The 8,380-nt window shown below is 37.2% G+C and overlaps 1 long non-coding RNA gene across 1 annotated transcript; it reads left to right on the forward strand.

The window, feature by feature from the left end:
* Positions 1-670: 670 nt before the first annotated feature.
* LOC122144634 lies at positions 671-1,673 on the forward strand. The gene is made up of 3 exons (XR_006159788.1): positions 671-1,029; positions 1,115-1,182; positions 1,283-1,673. It is a non-coding gene; the product is annotated as an uncharacterized LOC122144634 (long non-coding RNA).
* The last annotated feature ends 6,707 nt before the right edge of the window (positions 1,674-8,380 follow it).

Raw genomic sequence — 8,380 nt, forward strand, 5'->3', positions numbered from 1 at the left:
TATATATATATATATATATATATATATATACAGTACAGGTCAAAAAGTTTGGGAAACATTACTATTTTTAATTTTTTATAAAGAAGTTTCTTCTGCTCATCAAGCCTGCATTTATTTGATCAAAAATACAGACAAAAATGTAATATTGTGATATATTATTACAATTTAAAATAATTGTTTTTAAATGTATTATACTTTAAATTATCATTTATTTCTGTGATGCAAAGCTGAATTTTTAGGATCATTATCACATGATCCTTTAGAAATCATTCTAATATGATGATTCATTATCAAAGTTGGAAACAGTCCTGCTGCTTAATATTTTTTCAGAACATGTGATACTTTTTAGGATACTTTGATGAATATAAAAAAAAAAAAAAAAAAAAAAAGAAGCTATGTTTTTAAAATATAAATATTTTGTAATAACAATATACACTACTGGTCAGTAATTTTTTTTCTTTCTTTTTTTAAATAAAATCAATACTTTTATTCAGCAAGGATGTGTTAAATTGATAAAAAGTGGTAGTAAAGAAAATATATTATTAGAATATATATTATTAGATTTTTTTTTTTTATTTTGAATAAATGCAGTTCTTTTTAACCTTTTATTCATCAAATATATTAGACAGCAGGGGCCCGTTCTTCGTACGTCGCTTATTACATCCGAGATCAAATGACACATCCAAGATGATATCATCGTGCTAATCATGATCCGGCTAATTGGGTTCTTCGAACCCACCTGTTGTGTATGATTAGTATCGCTGGATTGAGTTATCTGAGATAATTGCGCGTTCATGTGTTGGCTTAAAAGGGGATATGTATCGATAGTAGAAACATTGATCAGCAACGCTGCTATTGGCTATTCAGCATGGCCAAAGAACGTGCCCAATTTTTCTTCCAAGCAGAACAAGAGCTTTTAATGGAAGGTTATGCCGAATTTGAGTCGTTAATTAAAACGACAGGGAACACCTCAAAGTCTGCAAAAGCCAGGAGAGTGGGCTGGCAAAAAGTAGCAGACAAATTAAATGCGTAAGTGCTGTCCATAGTAGATGTTTCTATCATTTTCTACAGTATGTGTTTTTGCATTTTAATAATTTACTTTCTTTAATGTCAGAGCCACCACTGGACCCACTAGAACATGGGAACAAGTAAAAGTGAAATACAAGAATATTCTACAAAATGGTAGCCTTTAATTCATACTGTCTTTATTTTAAAAAAGCCACTTTTTTTTCCTTCTTTTTAAAAGCCACTGTTAAATGATGTGTTTGTCTATTTATAACAGCCACCAAGAAAAAGGCTGAAAAAAAAAACAGGTGGTGGTCCTGCACCACCACAATATACCCCAGCAGAGGAGCTGGCCATTGGATTGAATGAAAACCGAACCATTGTGGAGGGCATCCCTGGGGGCAGCTCTTCCTCAGACCCAAAGACAGGGACCAGTAGCAGCAACACCTTCATTACTGGTAGGCTAAATGAGCTTTCAATTATCTTAGTACACTGTAAAATTATTTGTTGCTGCATTAAATGAAGTATAATCCAAATGGCTGGTACAGTCATTTCAACTCTTTGTGAAAGTGAAAACTTCTAAACTTTTAGTTAATACAAAATATGTTGCCATGAGTTATTGATCACATTATATTTTTTACAGTGTAGTTAATTGTAATGACAATCCCCCCCCCCATGATACATAATACACCAACACTTTTACCTGTTCCCATGCAAGTGGTGGCTGAAGCATATGCAGTAAGTTGTGTTCTTTTTCTAACTTGCATAAAGGGAAGAAAGTGCAACACTCTGTAATACCTTTTTGTAATTCCTTTACACTAATTTGTATATAGCCTACTTGTGTACCTATTCTTTCTGTCTGCAATTTGAGTTTGCAGGAGTCCACACCTAGAGAAAGGCCTACAGAAAGGCTTGCAGAAGAGTCTGCACAAAGAACTAATACAGAGGTGGACAGTGTTGTACTTTTACTTTTTACTTTTGTTGCATGAGGCATGTTTTGACTTTTTTTTTTTTTTTTACAAAATGACAGGGTGACATCCGTTCCCTCTATAAACGGCATCTTCAACAAAAAATTGAGTATTTTGAGCTTAAAAAATGCAAATTAAGAGGAGAAATTGAACTTGACAACTTGAAAAAGAGAAAAATTGCTCTAGAGATAGAGTTGCTTCAAAAGGACCTTCAGAGTAAGTGCTAATACACCATTTGACACATAGTTATGTAAAGTCACCAATACTACTATCTCTAATTGCAGGCAAAAGATGACTTGCTGGCTTTTCTTTATAAAGAATTGTTTAAATAAAACTCTGGGAACTAAGCATATTTGTTGTCTTTTTATTACACATTCAAAAATGGTGTTCCACAATTCTGTCCCGTGCAGCTCTGCCACTAGGTTGGTCCAAGTGCACTGGCTGAAGGTCATCATCAGGCTGCACCCCCACCAAAGGGATCCTCTCCTTTCTGATAGTGGCGATGTTATGCACTATGGCACATGCAACATTGTCACAGGCCCTGTCAGGTGCAACCCTCAGACTTTTCAGACACTGAAATCTTTCCTTTAGTTGCCCAAAGGTCATTTCAATGCGTGCCCTTGTCCTGGCTAGAGCTGCATTGTAACGGGTTTGTGGTCCAGGGTTTGGGTCAGGGAAGGGCGTCATAAAATACTGCCTGCAGGCATAGCCCCTGTTTCCAAGCAGGATCCCATCAAAATCCCCTGTATAATGGAAAAATGCAGTTTTGTTAGGCTCAGCATGTGTGTGTGTGTGTGTGTGTGTGTGTGTGTGTGTGTGTGTGTGTGTGTGTGTGTGTGTGCAATACTGTGAGCTTGACATTTATGTTCCCTTACCACATTCAAATAATGTGCATAAATGTGACTCTCTGAAAATTCTTGAGTCATGCACTGATCCTGGCCATTTTGCTTCCACATTTGTAATATGGAACATAGTCACACACCATGTGTGAGATTTTAGTCAGTCAACTGCATACTTTTTGATTTCATTCCTTTTTTTTTAATGTAATAAATTACTAATCTGGAATATTATAAATTGTACAGTAATAGTAATTTACCTGCACATTTACACTGTGAACCCCCTTTCGGTTCACAAAATCTCCTTCATTTGGTCCAGGTGGGGCCTTGATGGGGATGTGTGTGCAGTCTATGGCACCAATCACGTTAGGGAAGCCTGAATGACACATACTGTTAGTCATACTTTTTGGCATGGTCATGATTGCATGTCATTAACAATTATAAATGTACCTGCAATAGCGAAAAAATTCTGCTTTACAACCTGGGGTCTTAAGTGGCTTGGGAATACCACAAAAACCCCTAAAAACTGCTTGAGTGCCAGGTAAACTTTGCGAATGGCACGACAGACAGCACTTTTCACTAAGTTCTCTGTGTCTCCAATAGTATAAAGGAAAGTGCCACTCGCAAAGAATCTCAGGGCAATGCACACAGTCTGTGCAGTTGTCAAAGCCAGACTCCTCCGTGTCGAACACTTAATGTGTGGTTCCAACAAATGAATGATGTAAATGACACCCTCACAAGAAAAACGGTATTTCTCAACAATTACACTTTCGCGCTGGGCTAAAGGATCCTGTCTATCCCGCAATACCCGATTTATTTGAAATGCTCTGCGAATTATTCTCGCACCTTCCGCAACAGGTTGCTCGCGTAAAAACGGACAAGACATGGCTGCGACAGACTTCCCTATCTCCTCCGCTTATAAAGCCTCAATCTAATCCTGTTTACATGAAATAAGCCTGCTCCCGAGCAGGTTTGAGCTTACGGACCTGTTGCGTATGAAGAACGGGCCCCAGAACTGTTTCCAACACTCATAATAAATCAGAATATTAGAATGATTTCTAAATGATCATGTGATAGACTGGATGTTACATGTGACACTGAAGGCTGGAGTAATGATGCTGAAAATTCAGCTTTGCATCACAGGAATAAATTATTATTTTTTTTTTAAGTATATTCAAATAGAGAACTATTATTTTAAGTTGTAATAATATTTCACAATATTACTTTTTTTTTTTCTGTATTTTTGATCAAATAAATGCATGCTTGATGAGCAGAAGAGACTTCTTTCAAAAACATAAAAATAGTAATGTTTCCAAACTTTTGACCTGTACTGTGTGTGTGTGTGTGTGTATATATATATATATATATATATATATATATATAAATATATATATATATATATACTTGTATTTGTATAAAACAAGAACATGGAGGATTCAAATTTCACATCATGCACCTGCAGCACTTCTGTGAAAGAAGAAAAACAGAAGTCTGTAAAAGGAATAAAATAAATAGTTTCACAAAAAATATATAATAGGCTATAATATAATTAACAGATTAACAAAAGGGGTAAAAAAACAATGTGCAACAAGTATAGGCTAAGCTTGTTTCTGTGACACTCTTAATGCATTTTATTTTTCTTCTTTATATCTTTATTTGATTTAATCCATCTGATCGCATAGACATTTCAGCCATTCATCATCAAATTAAAATGCAGTCAACCAAACATAAAAGTTACACTGTTTATTTTAAAAGGTCCACTGTAAAATCAGCGGGCAGTGCCCAAACAAACATTTTTGCGCATGTGAAGGTTTTTACATGGATATTAGAGCATGAGTGAAGTGTAAGCCATGTTTAGGCTACATAATGAATAATAGTTATGCAAACAAATGTTACAAATATGGCAAAAATTTAAACAGTTGGATTCTTGTGGTATGAGACAAGCTCATCAGCCCAATGCTGTTTCAGTTTTGCCTGACATTTGTATGCTGTTTATAATGAATCCCATAGCCTAACTTGTGTTTTATTTCATAATTTAATATATAATTTTATAACTACTTATTTTTCATTTTTGTTTTGTTCTGAATAGCCTACCATTAAATTTAAAATATTTGTTGTAGAGTGAGGGGAACTAAATTGGCTGTTTATATGTACCAGTATAAATATACATATATATTACATAAATTAATGTAGCCTAATTGTTTGCAATTACAAGGTTAACAGGTGTTTTTGGAGTAAGATCAGTTTCTCTTTCATGAGATAACTTCCTCTTTTTGGCTGGGTTTCGTTTCTCTGTGTCGTAAACTCTAGGGGTGAGGCTTCTAAACCAGGGTGTTTTTATGGGTGTGATATTCAAATGACGATTGTTTTCTGCTGCCACATTTATCAATGTGCGATCATTCGTACGATGAGATTGGCGGCATAAAATGTTTCATGAATCACACTTGAATTCTGTCATAAGTTGATTTGTGCGCACGGATCTGGCTTGTTTCTACGTTAGATTGATAAATGACCCTTACCAAAAAGTAGTATACTTCAAGTTTATTTTAATAAGTACACTTAAGTAAAGTTCAAGTATATTTTTAAGTATACTTTATATAGTTTACAAATATCAGTGTTCTAGTAGTATTCTTGTAAGTGTACTGTTACAATACTACTTGGGACTAAATTGGCCCACTTTCTAGTATATAAAAGTATATAGTGTATTCCAGTATATTATATAGTGTATTCCACCAGATGACGTCACTACATAGGTATTCCCTATGGGTGGAAATGCACATTATTTTCCTGGTTTCCACTAGGGACACTATTGACTGTGTTATGAAGCTGTTTTAATGGCTCAGTGTTCTAAAATGATGTTTCTGACTATATGTGGGTGTCTGAGAGCAATGTGTTGTCTGCGTTGACAAAAGTGTGTGTAGGGCCTAAATATAATACACGGTGTTTAGGCGAGTGACAAATCACAATATCCTGAAGGTCATATTTTACCCTTTCGGTCTACTCTCTCTCTCTCTCTCTCTCTCTCTCTCTCTCTCTCTCTGTGTGTGTGTGTGTGTCAGTGGTGTAGGATGTGTGTGTAGGCGTGTGTGTGTGTGTGTGTGTGTGTGCATTTAGCAAGAGAAAGCGCTTCTCACTGCATTGTTTTCTTTCGGTTTGATTCATGCGTATTTTACGCACAGACATGAACCTTTGACACAGCTTCGTTTTTTTTAGCAGTCTATGTTTAAAAGTTAATTGATAATTTCTCACATACGTAGAGGCACAAACACAGCCATGCAGTCAGTCCTTAGACAATAATAACACCTTTCATCTTGCGGCAACACAAAGATGTTGTTGCGAGGGATCCAAAACAAAGTCTGCCTTTGTTTTGTATTAGACTAGTGGAGAAATCACACAAGTGCGGTTGATGCAAAAGTTATAAAGCTGTGCACATATTTGGTGCGGCCATTTCAAACTTGACAAGATGAAGAAAAGCTACACGATCACCGAAGTAGTGGACTATGTTTCTACTGAACCATCAGACAGCGAGCCGGAGTCTGATGGCAGTGAAACAGAGAGCGCGTCAGAAGATGATGTGGAGTTTCAGCTGACTTCGGATTCTGACTCCTCATCTGACCCAACTCAGAGTGAGGAACTGGATGACACACAGTAGACACCCGATCCTATGTGGACATCAAAAAATGGACTTCACTGGTCATCCACTAATGCCGAGACGCTCCGCTTCGTGCCACCCAAGATAATGACACCCGGACCAAGACATTACGCAACAGCTCGCATCATGGACCCTAGGTCTGCATTCCAGCTACTGTTCACAGAGGATAAGGTAAAATTAATTGTGGACCAAACAAATCTCCAGGGGAGACAGTCTGAGACGGATTGGATTAATGTGGATGCAACAGACATTGAGGCTTACCTCGGGGTTCTAATTCTGGCTGGAGTCTACAGGTCCAGAAATGAGTCCACCCGGAGCCTGTGGGATGACCACACTGGCCGGCCCATCTTCAGGGCCACCATGCCCCACCGCAATTTCCAGAAGTTCAGTTTAAATGTAAGATTTGACGACAGGCTAACCCGACCTGGACGTTACCGGGATGACAAGCTGGCGGCGTTCAGGCCGATCTGGGATAAGTGGCTGCACCGCCTCCCCCTTCTCTTTAACCCCATGGTGGACTTCTGTGTGGACGAGCAGCTGGTCGGGTTCCAAGGCCGCTGCAGATTCAGGCAGTATTTGCGGAGGTATATGACAAGATATGGCATTAAGATCTGGGTCACAAGTGATGTTTCCACGTCTTATGCATGGAAAATGCAGATTTATGCGGAAAATCCGCAGGATGCACTCCCGAGGTAAACCAGGGATCGAGGGTTGTGCAGGACATGACTGACGGGCTGTAGGGACACACTGTTACCACAGACAATTTCTTCACCTCTTATGCGCTGGCAGAGGAGCTGCTGAAGAAAAACATTGCTCTGGTTGGGACGATCTGGAGGAACAAACAAACCAGAGCTTCCTCCACACCTACTCCAAACCAGAGTGCGACCACCCAGATCCTCCAAGTTTGCGTTCAGGAAGACCACAACGGCGTCGTATGTGCCAAAACGGGGGAAAAAATTGCTTTTGCTGAGCACCAAGCACCGCGAGCCCGCTGTGAGTGGAGGGGAGCACCAGAAGCCTGTGATGATAATGGACTACAACCGGTGCAAAGGAGCTGGCGACAGCCTGGATCAGGATTGTGCTATTAGCAACAGTAACTCACACATTTATTTTATATACATATCTTTATGTGGTTTTCTAAAACCTAGGCATATTTAGTTCTAAGTTTATCATGCATTTTTTTTCTCTTGTATTTTTTTTCTCTTATAAATTGGGCCAAAAAATAGATACATGTTATTAATTTTTCCTTGATCTTTTTTTATTTTGCAGGCTGTTGGCGCATACAGCTAATGTTTGCAATACTACAGATGTTTGCAGTATGTCAATTATATGAAAAATGGTACCAACTGGTGGAAAACCAGTAAATATTTAAATAAATATTTATTTATAAATATTAATAAAAAAGTAAATATTTTACCCCAAAGCTTGGTAATGACAGGGTATTTGAATAGAAATTATGATTTTATGATATTATGACAGTGGGTTCAAAAATGGATATTTTAATGGGTTCAAATAGGACCAAATTTGTCCTTAACGCGCTATGTGTGATTTTTTTTTTTAATCTGACATAGCACAAAAAATAAAAATGCACCAAAAATAATGTTGCTGCTAATCTTTGACATATTCAATACTGTGATAATCCAAAGCCAAGGTTTTCACTTTGCATTTAGTATATGGAAAATAATTAAATTTTTGTGTTTTTTCCTCTTATGCAAATTGATGGTATCGTCACCAAAACTGGAATTTAAAGGGTTAAAATCCTGAAATTAAATAAATATTTGGTAGTTTTTATGAGGACTGATGCTGGTTAAAAGATTTAACTCAGTAAAAGTGGAAAATAATAATAATATATAATATTTTAGGCAGTGTTTAATATGTGACCATTTTGGGTCATAAACACGCTGAGTGGGATTTTTTTT

This window comes from Cyprinus carpio, unplaced genomic scaffold (genome assembly GCF_018340385.1).
Source record: "Cyprinus carpio isolate SPL01 unplaced genomic scaffold, ASM1834038v1 S000006745, whole genome shotgun sequence".
NCBI lineage: Eukaryota > Metazoa > Chordata > Actinopteri > Cypriniformes > Cyprinidae > Cyprinus > Cyprinus carpio.